Source organism: Arachis stenosperma, chromosome 1 (genome assembly GCF_014773155.1).
Source record: "Arachis stenosperma cultivar V10309 chromosome 1, arast.V10309.gnm1.PFL2, whole genome shotgun sequence".
Taxonomy (NCBI): domain Eukaryota; kingdom Viridiplantae; phylum Streptophyta; class Magnoliopsida; order Fabales; family Fabaceae; genus Arachis; species Arachis stenosperma.
In genome coordinates this window covers 105,515,424-105,531,837 of record NC_080377.1, presented here as the reverse complement: position 1 = coordinate 105,531,837, position 16,414 = coordinate 105,515,424, and positions in this window count along the sequence as shown.

Genomic DNA, 16,414 nt, shown 5'->3' with positions numbered 1-16,414 from the left:
TTACATAAGTATTTCTATCCTCTTTATTTTCTGTTTATTATTGCTTTTCGAAAACCATAAACTATTTAATCCACCTGACTGAGATTTACAAGGTGACCATAGCTTGCTTCATACCAACAATCTCTGTGGGATCGACCCTTACTCGCGTAAGGTTTATTACTTGGACGACCCAGTACACTTGCTGGTTAGTTGAACGGAGTTGTGAATTCAACCGGTGCCATAATAATGATTTCATACAAGTACAAAAGAATATGGATCACAATTTCGTCCACCAAGTTTTTGGCGCCGTTGCCGGGGATTGTTCGAGTTTGGACAACTGACGGTTCATCTTGTTGCTCAGATTAGGTAATTTTCTTTTCAAAAATCTTTTTCAAAATTTTTCTTTTCTTTTTCGTTTTTCCAAAAATATTTTCGAAAAAAAAATATTCATAAAAATCCAAAAAAAATTAGAAAATCATAAAAATCAAAAATATTTTGTGTTTCTTGTTTGAGTCTTGAGTCAATTTTTAAGTTTGGTGTCAATTGCATGCTTTTAAAAATTTTTCTTGCATTTTTTCGAAAAATCCATGCATTCATAGTGTTCTTCATGATCTTCAAGTTGTTCTTGACAAGTCTTCTTGTTTGATCTTGATGATTTCTTGTTTTGTGTTGTTTGTTGTTTTTCATGTGCATCTTGGCATTCATATTTACCATGCATTAAAGATTTCTAAGTTTGGTGTCTTGCATGTTTTCTTTGCATCAAAAATTTTTCAAAAATATGTTCTTGATGTTCATCATGATCTTCAAAGTGTTCTTGGTGTTCATCTTGACATTCATAGCATTCTTGCATGCATTCATTGTTTTTATCTAAAAATTTCATGCATTGAGTATTTTTGTTGTTTTACTCTCTCATAATTAAAAAAAATTCAAAAATCAAAAAAATATATTTTCCTTATTTCCCTCCAAATTTTCGAAATTTTGGGTTGACTTGGTCAAAAATTTTTAAAAATTAGTTGTTTCTTACAAGTCAAGTCAAAATTTCAATTTTAAAAATCTTATCTTTTTAAAATCTTTTTCAAAAATCATATCTTTTTCATTTTTTTTTTCATTTTCGAAAATTTCAAAATTATTTTTCAAATTATTTTCAAAATCTTTTTCTTATCTTTATATCAAATTTTCGAAAATATGCTAACAATTAATGTGATTGATTCAAAAATTTGAAGTTTGTTACTTTCTTGTTAAGAAAGGTTCAATCTTTAAGTTCTAGAATTTTATCTTGTAGTTTCTTGTTAGTGAAGTAAGTAATTTCAAAATTTTTAAAATTAAATCCTTTTATCTTTTATTTTATCTTTTTCAAAAATTTTATCTTTTTCAAAATTTGATTTTAAAATATCTTATCTAACTTCTTATCTTCTTATCTTTTTAAAAATTTGATTTCAAATCTTTTTCAATCAACTAACTAACTTTGTGTTTGTTTCTTATCTTTTTCAAAACCACCTAACTACTTCTCTCTCTTCAATTTTCGAAAATATCTCTCTCTTTTTCAAAAATTCTTTTTAATTAACTAATTGTTTCATGTTTTAATTTTAATTACAATTTATTTCTAATTTTCGAAAATTACTAACCTCTTTTTCAAAATTATTTTCGAAATTTCCCTTCTCTTTTCTTCTTCTATTTAATTATTTAATTACTAACACTTCTCTTCACCTCTCTTCATCCAAAAATCCGAATCTCCTTCTTCATTCTTCTACCCCTTTCTTCCTCTACTAACATAAAGGAATCTCTATACTGTGACATAGAGGATTCCTCTTCCTTTCTTGTTTTCTTCTCTTTCATATGAGCAGGAACAAGGATAAAGGCACTCTTGTTGAAATTGATCCAGAACCTGAAAGGACTCTGAAGAGAAAATTAAGAGAAGCTAAATTACAACAATCCAGAAACAACCTTTCAGAAATTTTCGAACAAGAGAAGGAGATGGCAGCCGAAAATAATAATAATGCAAGGAGAATGCTTGGTGACTTCACAAAGCCAACGTCCAAGTTTGATGGAAGAAGCATCTCCATTCCTGCCATTGGAGCCAACAACTTTGAGCTGAAACCTCAGCTAGTTGCTTTAATGCAACAAAACTGCAAGTTTTATGGACTTCCATCTGAAGATCCTTATCAGTTTTTAACTGAGTTCTTGCAGATCTGTGAGACTGTAAAGACGAATGGAGTTGATCCTAAAGTCTACAAACTCATGCTTTTCCCTTTTGCTGTAAGAGACAGAGCTAGAATATGGTTGGATTCACAACCTAAGGACAGCCTGGACTCCTGGGATAAGCTGGTCACAGCCTTCTTGGATAAATTCTTTCCTCCTCAAAAGCTGAGCAAGCTGAGAGTGGATGTTCAAACCTTCAAATAAAAAGATGGTGAATCCCTCTATGAAGCATGGGAAAGATACAAGCAGCTGACCAAAAGATGTCCATCTGACATGTTTTCAGAATGGACCATATTAGATATATTCTATTATGGTCTCTCTGAATTTTCGAAAATGTCACTGGATCATTCTGCAGGTGGATCTATTCACCTAAAGAAAACGCCTGAAGAGGCTCAAGAACTCATTGACATGGTTGCAAACAACCAGTTTATGTACACCTCTGAGAGAAATTCCGTGAATAATGGGATACCTCAAAAGAAAGGAGTTCTTGAAATTGATGCTCTGAATGCCATATTGGCTCAGAACAAAGTGTTGACTCAACAGGTCAACATGATCTCTCAAAATCTGAATGGTTGGCAACATGCATCCAACAGTACTAGAGAGGCAGCTTCTGAAGAAGCTTATGATCCTGAGAACCCTGCCATGGCAGAGGTTAATTACATGGGTGAACCTTTTGGAAACACCTATAATTCATCATGGAGAAATCATCCAAATTTCTCATGGAAGGATCAACAAAAACCTCAACAAGGTTTTAACAATAGTGGACGCAATAGGCTGGGCAATAGTAAGCCATATCCATCATCTTCTCAGCAACAGACAGAGAACTCTGAACAAAACACTTCTAATTTAGCCAATATAGTCTCTGATCTGTCAAAGGCCACTTTCAGTTTCATGAATGAAACAAGATCCTCCATTAGAAATTTGGAGGCACAAGTGGGCCAGCTGAGTAAGAAAGTCATTGAAACTCCTCCCAGTATTCTCCCAAGCAATACAGAAGAGAATCTAAAAGGAGAGTTCAAGGCCATTGAATTGATCAACATGGCCGAATGCACAAGGGAGGAGGAGGACGAAAATCCTAGTGAGGAAGACCTCCTGGGACGTCCCATAAGCAAGAAGGAGTTTCCTATTAAGGATCCAAAGGAATCTGAGGCTCATATAGAGACCATAGAGATTCCATTAAATCTCCTTCTGCCATTCATGAGCTCTGAAGACTATTCTTCCTCTGAAGAGGATGAAGATGTGACTGGAGAGCAAGTTGCTCAATATTTAGGAGCTATCATGAAGCTGAATGCCAAGTTGTTTGGTAATGAGACTTGGGAAAGTGAACCTCCCTTGCTCATTAGTGAACTAGATACTTGGATTCAGAAAACTCTACCTCAAAAGAAACAAGATCCTGGCAAGTTCTTAATACCCGGTACCATAGGCACCAGGCCCTTTGCAAAAGCTCTATGTGATCTGGGGTCAGGGATAAATCTTATGCCACTCTCTGTAATGGAGAAGCTGGGGATCATTGAGGTACAACCTGCCTTGTTCTCATTACAATTGGCAGACAAGTCTTTGAGATAAGCTTATGGATTAGTAGAGGACGTGTTAGTAAAGGTTGAAGGCCTTTACATCCCTGCTGATTTCATAATCTTAGACACTAGGAAGGAAGAGGATGAATGCATCATCCTTGGAAGACCTTTCCTAGCCACAGCAGGAGCTATGATAGATGTCAATAGAGGTGAATTAGTCCTTCAATTGAATGGGGACTACCTTGTGTTTAAGGCACATGGTCATCCCTCTGTGACAAAAAAGAGTAAGCATGAAGAGCTTCTCTCAGTTCAGGGTCAAGAAGAGCCCTCACAGTCAAACTCTAAGTTTGGTGTTGTGAGGCCACAACCAAACTCTAAGTTTAAAAATTAAAAACAGAATCAAAACGCAGAAAAAAAAAATTTCACCCTGGAGGACGCACAGGCTGGCGTTCACGCCAGTAAGGTCTGGCCGGCGTTCAACGCCAGAACAAGCCCATTCTGGCGCTGAACGCCAGAAACAAGCAACATTCTGGCGCTGAACGCCAGGAATATGCCCAGAGAGGAAAAAACTGGCACTGAACGCCAGTAACAAGCATGAAACTGGCGTTCAACGCCAGAAACATGCTTTACATGGGCGTTGAACGCCCAGAATGTGCACCAATGGGCGTTTAAACGCCAGAATGGTGTGCCAAGGCATTTTACATGCCTATTTGTGCAGGGATTGGAATTCCTTGACACCACAGGACCTGTGGACCCCACAGGATCACCTCAGGATCTGTGGACCCCACAGGATCCCCACCTACCATATTCCCACCTTACCTCCTAATCCTAATTACACTCTCCTAATCCCCATGTCACACTTCCCAACAACTTTCACCAATCACCTCAATTCCTCTTCCCAATTAACCCATTCACTACTCACATCCACTCACTCTTCCCCATAAACCCCACCTACCTTCAAAATTCAAAAACATTTTCCCACCCATTCCCACCCTAAATGGCCGAATACACACTACCCCCTCTCCCTATAAATACCCTTCCATTCTACTTCATTTTTCACACAACACAACCCCTTCTTCTTCTACTTGGCCGAACCTTCATCTCTCCCTCTCTACCATATTCTCTTCTTCTTCTTCTTCTCTTCTTTCTTTTATTGCTCGAGGGCGAGCAATATTTTAAGTTTGGTGTGGTAAAAGCATAAGCTTTTTTGTTTTTCCATTACCAATGGCACCTAAGGCCGGAGTATCCTCTAGAAAAGGAAAAGGGAAGACAAAAGCTTCCACCTCCGAGTCATGGGAGATGGAAAGATTCATATCCAAAAGCCATCAAGACCACTTCTATGATGTTGTGGCAAAGAAGAAGGTGATCCCCGAGGTCCCTTTCAAGCTCAAAAAGAATGAGTATCCGGAGATCCGACATGAAATCCTAAGAAGAGGTTGGGAAGTCCTAGCCAACCCCATGCAACAAGTCGGAATCTTAATGGTTCAAGAGTTCTATGCCAATGCATGGATCACTAGGAACCATGATCAAAGTATGAACCCGAGTCCAAAGAATTATCTCACAATGGTTCGGGGGAAATACTTAGATTTTAGTCCGGAAAATGTGAGGTTGGCGTTTTACTTGCCCATGATGCAAGAAGATGAACGCCCCTATACTAGAAGGGTCAACTTTAATCAAAGGTTGGACCAAGTCCTTATGGACATATGTGTGGAAGGAGCTCAGTGGAAGAGAGACTCCAAAGGCAAGCCAGTCCAACTAAGAAGACTGGACCTCAAGCCTGTGGCTAGAGGATGGTTGGAGTTCATTCAACGCTCCATCATTCCTACTAGCAACCGATCTGAAGTTACTGTGGATCGGGCCATCATGACTCATGGCATCATGATTGGAGAGGAAATAGAAGTTCATGAGGTCATCTCCAATGAAATCTACAAAATAGCCGACAAGCCCTCACCTATGGCACGGCTAGCTTTTCCTCACCTTATTTGCCATCTGTGTTACTCAGCTGGAGTTATCATAGAAGGAGACATCCTCATTGAAGAGGATAAGCCCATCACCAAGAAGAGGATGGAGCAAGCAAGAGAAGCCCTTCACGGTTCTCAAGAGATGCATGAGGAAGCTCATCATCAAGAAATCCCTGAGATGCCTCAAGGGATGCACTTTCCTCCCAACAACTATTGGGAGCAACTCAACACCTCCTTAGAAGATTTAAGCCACAATATGGAACAATTAAGGGTGGAACATCATGAGCACTCCATCATTCTCCATGAAATAAGAGAAGATCAAAGAGCAATGAGGGAGGAGCAACAAAGGCAAGGAAGGGACATAGAAGAGCTAAAGAACATCATTGGTCCTTCAAGAAGAAGACGCCACTAAGGTGGACTCATTCCTTGTTCTAATTTCTTTCTGCTTTTCGATTTTTTATATTGTGTTTATCTATGTTTTGTGTCTTTATTTCATGATCATTAGTATGTAACCATGCCTTAAAGCTATGAATAAAATCCATTAATCCTTCACCTCTCTTAAAAGAAAAATGTTTTAATTCAAAAGAACAAGAAGTACATGAATTTCGAATTTATCCTTGAATTTAATTTAATTATATTGATGTGGCGACAATACTTTTTGTTTTCTGAATGAATGCTTGAACAGTGCATATGTCTTTTGATCTTGTTGTTTATGAATGTTAAAATTGTTGGCTCTTGAAAGAATGATGAACAAGGAGAAATGTTATTGACAATCTGAAAAATCATGAAATTGATTCTTGAAGCAAGAAAAAGCAGTGAATAGCAAAAGCTTGCGAAAAAAAAAAAGAAAAAAAGTGGCGAAAAAAAAATATAGAAAGAAAAAGAAAAAGCAAGTAGGAAAAGCCAATAGCCCTTAAAAACAAAAGGCAAGGGTAAAAAGGATCCAAGGCTTTGAGCATCAATGGATAGGAGGGCCCAAGGAAATAAAATCCAGGCCTAAGCGGCTAAATCAAGCTGTCCCTAACCATGTGCTTGTGTCATGAAGGTCCAAGTAAAAAGCTTGAGACTAAGTGGTTAAAGTCGTGATCCAAAGCAAAAAAGAGTGTGCTTAAGAGCTCTGGACACCACTAACTGGGGACTCTAGCAAAGCTGAGTCACAATATGAAAAGGTTCACCCAGTTATGTGTCTGTGGCATTTATGTATCCGGTGGTAATACTGGAAAACAAAGTGCTTAGGGCCACGGCCAAGACTCATAAGTAGCTGTGTTCAAGAATCAACATGTTTAACTAGGAAAGTCAATAACACTATCTAAAATTCTAAGTTCCTAAGAGACGCCAATCACTCTAAACTACAAAGGAAAAAGTGAGATGCCAAAACTGTTCAGAAGCAAAAAGCTACAAGTCCCGCTCATCTAATTATAATTAATATTCATTGATATTCTGGACTTTATAGTATATTCTCTTCTTTTTATCCTATTTGATTTTCAGTTGCTTGGGGACAAGCAACAATTTAAGTTTGGTGTTGTGATGAGCGGATAATTTATACGCTTTTTGGCATTGTTTTTAGGTAGTTTTTAGTAAGTTTAAGCTACTTTTAGGGATGTTTTCATTAGTTTTTATGTTAAATTCACATTTCTGGACTTTACTATGAGTTTGTGTGTTTTTTTGTGATTTCAGGTAAATTCTGCCTGAAATTGAGGGATTTGAGCAAAACTCTGAAAAAAGGCTGACAAAAGGACTGCTGATGCTGTTGGAATCTGACCTCCCTACACTCAAAATGGATTTTCTGGAGCTACAGAACTCCAGTTGGCGCGCTCTCAACGGCGTTGGAAAGTATACATCCAGGGCTTTCCAGCAATATATAATAGTCCATACTTTATTCGGAAATTGACGACGTAACTTGGCGTTGAACGCCAAGTACATGCTGCTGTCTGGAGTTAAACGCCAGAAAAACGTCATGATCCGGAGTTGAACGCCCAAAACACGTCATAACTCGGAGTTCAACTCCAAGAGAAGCCTCAGCTCGTGGATAGATCAAGCTCAGCCCAAACATACACCAAGTGGGCCCCGGAAGTGGATTTATGCATCAATTACTCACTCATGTAAACCCTAGGAGCTAGTTTATTATAAATAGGACTTTTTACTAGTGTATTAGTCATCTTGGGACGATTAGTTCTCAGATCATGGGGGCTGGCCATTCGGCCATGCCTGAACCTTTCACTTATGTATTTTCAACAGTGGAGTTTCTTCACACCATAGATTAAGGGTGTGTAGCTCTGCTGTACCTCAAGTTTCAATACAATTACTATTACTTTCTATTCAATTCTCTTTTATTCTTATTCCAAGATATACGTTGCACTTAACCTTGATGAATGTGATGATCCGTGACACTCATCATCATTCTCACTTATGAACGCGCGTGACTGACAACCACTTCCGTTCTACCTTAGGCCGGGCGCATATCTCTTAGATTCCCCAACAGAATCTTCGTGGTATAAGCTAGATAGATGGCGGCATTCATGAGGATCCGGAAAGTCTAACCTTGTCTGTGGTATTCCGAGTAGGATCCTGGGAATCCGGAAAGTCTAACCTTGTCTGTGGTATTCCGAGTAGGATTCCGGTATTGAATGACTGTGACGTGCTTCAGACTTGCAAGTGCTGGGCGTTAGTGACAGACGCAAAAGAATCAAGGGATTCTATTCCAACAGGAGCGGGAACCAACCAGTGATTAGCCGTGCTGTGACAGAGCGCGTGAGCGTAGTTTTCACTGCGAGGATGGGATGTAGCCTTCGGCCAGTGTGATGCCTCCAGATGATTAGCCATGCGAGTGACAGCGCAGAGGACCATTTTCCAGAGAGGATACAAAGTAGCCATCGTCGAACGGTGAACCCCTATACACAGCTTGCCATGGAAAGGAGTAAGAAGGATTGGAAGAGCGAATAGTGAAGTAGAGTTTCAAGAGGAGCACAGCATCTCCATACGCTTATCTGAAATTCTCACTATTAATTTACATAAGTATTTCTATCCTCTTTATTTTCTGTCTATTATTGCTTTTCGAAAACCATAAACTATTTAATCCGCCTGACTGAGATTTACAAGGTGACCATAGCTTGCTTCATACCAACAATCTCTGTGGGATCGACCCTTACTCACGTAAGGTTTATTACTTGGACGACCCAGTACACTTGCTGGTTAGTTGAACGGAGTTGTGAATTCAACCGGTGCCATAATAATGATTTCATACAAGTACAAAAGAATATGGATCATAATTTCGTCCACCAGTGATGCAAGGGCATCTTGGCCAGTTTCACTAACCTTTTCTTTACTGTTTTTAGGGTAGTTTCATGCATTTCCTTAGGAAATAAGCTAGTTTTGGGTATATATTCACTTACACCATGATTCAAGCATACATTGTGCATTTTACATGATTTCATGAGGATTTTGCATGAATTTAGTGACAAATGGTATGTTGCATTACCCATGACTTGGACTAGAACTTTGATGCACTCTATTGCTTGATTTCAGGACCAAAGGAAGAAAGGAGGAACCACTTAGCAGTCACGTTAATCTAATTAACGTAGCCACTAATGTGGAATGAGAGGTAACCTGCAAAGTTAATGAGAAAAGTGATTGCCAATAACGCTCTCGAAGCCATCATTGCCCACGTTAAGAGTCACGTTAACTAAGTTAACGTGAGCTCTAACGTGAAGGAAGGACTTTGAGCCAACGTTAGTGACACTTAACATTATCACTAACGTTGGCCAATGATCATAAGTGGCCACGTTAGAGTCCACGTTAACTTGGTTAACGTGGCCTCTAACGTCAATAAGGGGAAGGAAGCCAACGTTAGTGATGTTCAACATTGTCACTAACGTTGGCCTAAGGTGCAATGTGCCACGTTAACTTCCACGTTAACTTGGTTAACGTGGGAGCTAACGTGAGAGGCAAGAATGGTCGACAACGTTAGTGACACCCAACATTGTCACTAACGTTGGAAGCAACCACAAAATCCTAAGGAGCCACGTTAACTTCTACGTTAACATAGTTAACGTGGAAGCTAACGGCAATGAGTGAAAGATGAGCCAACGTTAGTGACACTCAACATTGTCACTAACGTTGGAAATGGTTTGCAAAGCCACGTTAGAAGCCACGTTAACCTAGTTAACGTGGACTCTAACGAGAATAGGGGCATATTGGAACGTTAGTGACAATGTTGAGTGTCACTAACGTTCTCGAAGATTGGCACACCTACGTTAAAAAAGCCACGTTAACTAAGTTAACGTGGACTCTAACGTAGGAAAGGGAGAGGCTCTCAACGTTATTGGGAAAGTTGAGTCCCAATAACATGTGCGAAGGACAAAGAGGCAACGTTAGTGGCAACGTTTGTGCCACCAACGTTGAAGTTAATGTGGCCTTTACTTGGGTAAGAAACGTTAGTGAAAAAGTTGAATGACACTAACATTTTCGAACCCATTTTCTCACTGAATGTTAACACCTCTAACGTCTTGAGCTAAAGTCTCTGCCCACTTCACACTTTCTCTCTGCAAGTAAAACCAAGCCCAAATAAAGAAAAGAACTGCTTCAAACTCAAGATCCAAAGGCCCAAGACTTGAAGAACCAATTGGAAGCTGAGAAGAGTAGTATATATAGGAGTAGCTTTGAATTATTAAAAAACAAGAGGTTGAAGGGAGAGCACTACTCTCTGTATTTTACTCTGCTTTTCTAGTTCATTGATGTATTCTCCATCTTTGTTTTCATTTTCTAGAGCTATGAACAACTAAACCCCTTTCATTGGGTTAGGGAGCTCTGTTGTAATTTGATGGATCAATACTAGTTTTCATTATTCTTCTTCTCTCTGTTCTCTTGATTTTACTTGAAAGCTTTCGATCTTCATCCCATTAGGTAGTTATCTTGGAAAAGGAGCTATTCAAACTTGGATCTCTTCTGAGCCTTGAAAGAGGAATGAAGAGATCAAGCTAGAAATGCTTTCTCATGCTGGACCAATTTGGGTTTGGATGGATATGTGACTATAATCCTCTCAATACTTGATTTGGGAAATGCATGTGGTATAATCAGTGAACACACTTCATCTCTTCTCATGAGCAATTGACCAAGGAATTGGCTATTGATCAAGATTTGAGAGATTGAATTGCAAGAAATTGTAATTCAATCAATTAAGATTGCTAAGGAGATCAATGAGTGCATTGATTGAGGAAGAGATGAAAATGACTTGATCCGGAGAATTGCAACATCTCCTATGCCCAATGAACTCCCCAAATTCTGATCTAACCCATTCTCTTTAATTTCTGCGTTTATGTTCATGAGCAAACACCCCATTCCCATTTACAATTCTGCAATTTAATTTCAGTCATCTAATTCCAGCTTTTTAATTCTAGCATTTACTTTTCATGTTATTTACATTACTGCCATTTTATTTTCTACAACTCTCAACCCAAATTCTGAATTAGCTCAACTAGAACATTCTTCTAATTAAAGTTGCTTGATCAATCAATCCCTGTGGGATTTGACCTCACTCTATTGTGAGTTTTTATTTGACGACAAATTCGGTACACATGCCGACGGAAATCTGTTGAGAGACAATTTCCACCTGCATCAGTTGGTAGACCAAGGGAGCTCCGTAGATATCTTGTTCAAATCCGCCTTCGACAAACTCGGCCTGCAGGATAAAGAGCTCAGAGCATATCAGAATAGCTTGTTCAGCCTCGGAGACACCCCAATTCAACCGTTAGGATACATCTCACTGCATGCAACCTTTGGAAAAGGAACTCGGTCAAGGACACTAAACATAGACTATATCATAGTCAACGTGAGCTCGGCTTATGATGCCCTTATAGGTCAGACAACGCTGAATCAGCTCGTCGCAGTAGTTTCCACTCCACATCTGTGCATGAAGTTCCCAACTCCAGAAGGGATCGCCACGACAAAACGAGACCAAAGGCTTGCGCGACGCTGTTACAACAAAAGTCTGAACCTTAAAGGAAACCCTAGAGGAGAGGAAATCAACACCATTGAATTCGGGGGAGTTTGAGCTCGCGAAGAACTTTGTCCACAACCTGAAGGTGAAACTGAAGAAGTCCAGATCGGGGATGCTCAGGATAAAACAACAAATATAGGGGCAACCTTGAAAGGAGACTTAAAAGTGCCACTGATATAGTTTCTAAAGGATAATGCCGATCTCTTTGCATGGAAGGCCGTAGACATGCCCGATATAGATCCCAAACTAATGTGCCACAAACTGGCGATATACCTTGGATCTCGACCCGTACAACAAAAGCGCAGGAAGCTTGGTCCAGAAAGGTCCCAAGCTGTGGAAGAGCAGGTACAAGCCTTGCTAGAGGCAGGGTTCATAAGGGAGGTCAAGTACCCGTTATGGCTAGCCAACGTTGTCTTGGTATAAAAGTCAAATGGCAAGTGGAGAATGTGTACCGACTACACCGACCTCAATAAGGCCTGCCCAAAAGATATCTACCCGCTCCCGAATATAGACACTCTAGTGGACGCCTCTTTCGGATACAAGTACTTCTCCTTCATGGATGCTTATTCGGGATACAACCATATCCCAATGTACTTGCCCGACCAAGAGAAGACCTCGTTCCTAACCCCAAAGGCAAATTATTGCTACATAGTCATGCCGTTTGGACTAGAAAACACAGGAGCTGCATACCAAAGATTGATGAACAAAGTCTTTGCCGACCACATCGAAAAGCTAATGGAGGTTTATATAGACGACATGCTGGTAAAAATACAAAGTGAGGAATCGCTGTTATCCGACCTCACCAAATTGTTCGACACCATAAGAAAGCATGGTATGCGACTTAATCCCGCAAAGTGCGCCTTCGCGGTAGAAGCTGGCAAATTCCTGGGCTTCATGCTCACCAAAAGAGGCATCGAAGCAAACCCAGATAAATGTCAGGCTATACTTCACATGAAAAGTCCGACCTGCGTCAAAGAGGTACAACAGCTCAACAGAAGACTAGCAGCCCTGTCCAGATTTTTAGCTGGATCATCCATAAGATCTCTCCCCTTTTATGTAACATTAAGGAAGGGAATGAGGTTTGAATGGACAACAGAGTGTGAACAAGCTTTCCAAGATTTCAAAAAATTCTTGGGGCAACCACCCATTTTCACCCGACCATGGGAAAGTGAAGAATTCATATTATACCTCGCCGTGAAAAGTCGGGCAATAGCCTTAGCACTAGTCAGAGAAGACGAAAGTGGGCAACAACCCATCTACTTCATCAGCAAGGCCTTACAAGGGGCTGAATTAAACTATCAAAAGATAGAAAAGTTCGCTTACGCCCTCATACTCACTTCTCGATGACTCCGACCATACTTTCAAGCTCACACTATTAGAGTTCGGACCAACCAGCCCATAAAAGGAATCCTACAAAAAACTGACCTGGCTGGAAGAATACTACAATAGATAGTCAAGTTATCCAAATTCGACCTCAAATATGAAGCTCGGACAGCCATCAAATCATAGTATCTAGTGACTTCATCGCTGAATACACAGACATCCCGAGAACTCCCACAAAATGGAATCTCTACGTGGACGGCTCTTCAAATGAAATCGGGAGTGGCGCATGTATAATTATCGAAAGTGATCAGGAAACCCAATTTGAGCTATCACTAAAGTTCGAATTCCCTGCCTCAAATAATCAGGCTGAATATGAGGCATTACTGGCCCGTTTGAGGCTGGTTATGGAGGTAGGAGTTCAAAAGCTTAACATCTTTAGCAGTTCACAAGTAGTTACCTCACAAATAGAAGGGAACTACCAAGCTAAGGATCCTACCAGGAAGAAATATCTGGACAAGACCAAAGAATAGCTAGAACAGTTCGGGGAATACGAAGTCCAACACATACCTCAAGAACAGAATGCTCGAGCTGATGCACTCTCAAAACTAGCAAACACCAAACCAGGGGGCAATAATGGAAGCCTCATCCAAGAAACACTGCAACGTCCATCGATCTTGGAGGAAGAAAAAGTCCTAACCATATCAGGTCAGGATCAAGGATGGATGACCCCCATAATTAACTACATCAAGTCTGACGCACTTTCCACAGATAAAAATGAGGCAAAAAGGCTAGTACGAGAAGCCCAGTACTACACCATAGTAGGCAACATCCTATATAGGAGAGGGATTTCAACACCCCTCCTAAAATATGTGCCAACCTCCAACACAAAGGAAGTTTTGGAAGAAGTACACAGTGGTATGTGTGGCAATTATCTCGGGGCTCGAGCTCTTTCCAAAAAGGTACTCCGAGTTGGATTCTTCTGGCCAACCTTTCAAAAGGAAGCGGCAAAATTCATCAAAACATGCCAACCATGTCAGAAGCATGCTAACTTCCATATCACCCCACCAGAGCAGCTCATCAGTGTTACGTCGCCCTGGCCGTTCGCAAAGTGGGGGCTCGACCTCCTTGGATCTTTCCCCCAGGGACCAGGACAAGTCAAGTACCTCATTGTAGGACTAGACTATTTCACTAAATGGATTGAGGCAGAACCCTTAGCTACCACCATCACCCAAAGAAGTCAGAAATTTCTATATAGAAACATTATCACAAGGTTCAGGGTTCCTTACTCCATTTCCACAGATAATGGCACTCAAATCACTGATACAGGTTTCAGGAACTTGGTAGCCGACCTAAAAATAAAGGTCCAATTCACATCTGTAGAACACCTACAAGCCAACGGACAGGCAGAAGCTGCCAACAAAGTCATACTAGCTGGGTTAAAACGGAGACTACAGGATGCAAAAGGAAGCTTGGGATGAAGAGCTTCCATAAGTCCTATGGGCATATCGAACAACCCCACATTCAAGCACATGAGAATCACCCTTCCAACTTCCTTATGGAATGGAGGCAATGATTCCAGTGGAAATAGAAGAAGGATCTCCCAAAAGGATCCTCTATAATGAAGAGGCCAACTCCCAAATTCAAAGGGAGGAGCTCGACCTACTTCCAGAAGTTCGAGAAAGAGCTGGAATTAGAGAGGAAGCACTAAAGGGTCAGATGGCCTTAAGATATAATCAGAAGGTAGTCCAATGAAGCTTCACTACCAACAATCTCATCTTAATTCGAAACGACATCGGAGCAGGTCAATCAGGAGAAGGGAAGCTAGCAACTAACTGGAAAGGACCTTACCAAGTTGCAAAAGTACTGGGAAAAGGTTACTACAAGGTGTCTGACCTCAAAGGGCGAGAGCTGCCAAGGTCATGGCATGCCTAAAACCTAAGAAGGTACTATAGTTAGAAAGTAATAAAGATCCTAGGTCAAGGTGCACTCTTTTTCCTAAAAAGGTTTTTTAATAAGGCACTAGGCCAAGGTCTAGAAAATGGCCCGACCTAGAAGGGTAATCACTCATATTTATATACTCCTATTTATATTTCTATTTTTTATTTGGATAAAGTTTTCAGATTCCCTAAAAAGTTTTCTACCAAGACACATTAATCTAAGCTCATAAAACGCAAAAATTCATCGCCCGATTACAAAAATGTCGGCAAGGTGAAAACCAAATTCATCGCTCGATTACAAAAAAGGTCGGCAACATGAGAACCAAATTTATCGCCCGATTACAAAAAGGTCGGCAAGGTGAAAACCAAATTCATCGCTCGATTACAAAGAAGTCGGCAAGGTGAAAACTAAATTCATCGACCGATTATAAAGATGTCGGCAAGGTGAAAGCGATAGAAGCATATTAATGCAAGAAGTTATAAAAAGTAACACATAGAAAGTGACCCGACGAGATCTGACTAAAAATGGATTACTAAAAATAACTTAAGAAGGCCCGACAGAAAAGTTCGACTAATGAAAGGATCACTAAAAAGGGTCAAAGACATCTCGCAACGGCCAAAGAAAGGCCAGAAGTGCTTTGCTGAAAGGTACGAAGTCTTAAAAAAAGACACTACTTAAAAAGTAAAAGCACAGGTCAAAATGGCGCTAAAAAGTCATCCGAACAAACTATAAAGAAAAGGTTCCCCTTGGAACACTACCTAAAAAGTTGTTGGAATATGACTAAAAAGCCCGGACGGTGAAGCCAGATAGATCGACATCAAAAGCCAAAAAGGTTGAAAATAACTTAAGGCTCAAAGGCGCTTGGCTGAGAGGGGAACAAGTCCGCTCAAAATAGGGCAACAAAGAAGTCGTTCAAACTAAAAAGGTTCTAAAGAATACTAAAAAGTTGTGAGACGAGTCACTGAAAGCCCGAACGCCTAGCCGCAAGGATCACTTCGCCAAAGCAAAGGACGGACAACGTATGACCCAAAGGGCAGGGACAAGGAGGTCGGACGAGAAAGTACCTATCCTCTATAAGCCTTAAAGGGTCGCAAAATTAAAACCTCCAAGTATCAAGGGTTCAACAGGAACATCATTCAAATTAAAACATTTAAGGCTCAAAGGCTGTTTGAAAGACAGCCAAAGAGTTTAAATATTTGTTTTTCAAAATAAAGGTTGCAAAAAAGCAACCAAACGTCAAAAAAGTCAAGCATGAGCAAACTAGCAGAAACATAAGCAAGTTCAAAAGTCCACAAGTCGGACTGTAATAAAAACACAGGAAAAGTAATAATGGATTCAAATCCTCCCCAGTAGAAGCATCATTGGCTAAAGAAGGAGGAATGGTCGAGATTGTGACAACATCAACAGTTCCATCCGACCAGTTCAGAATCTGCACATTAGGCTCGGACTCTGGATGATCGACCTCTGAAGGGACAGAAGAAGCTAAAGTTGCTGAGGCTTTCCCT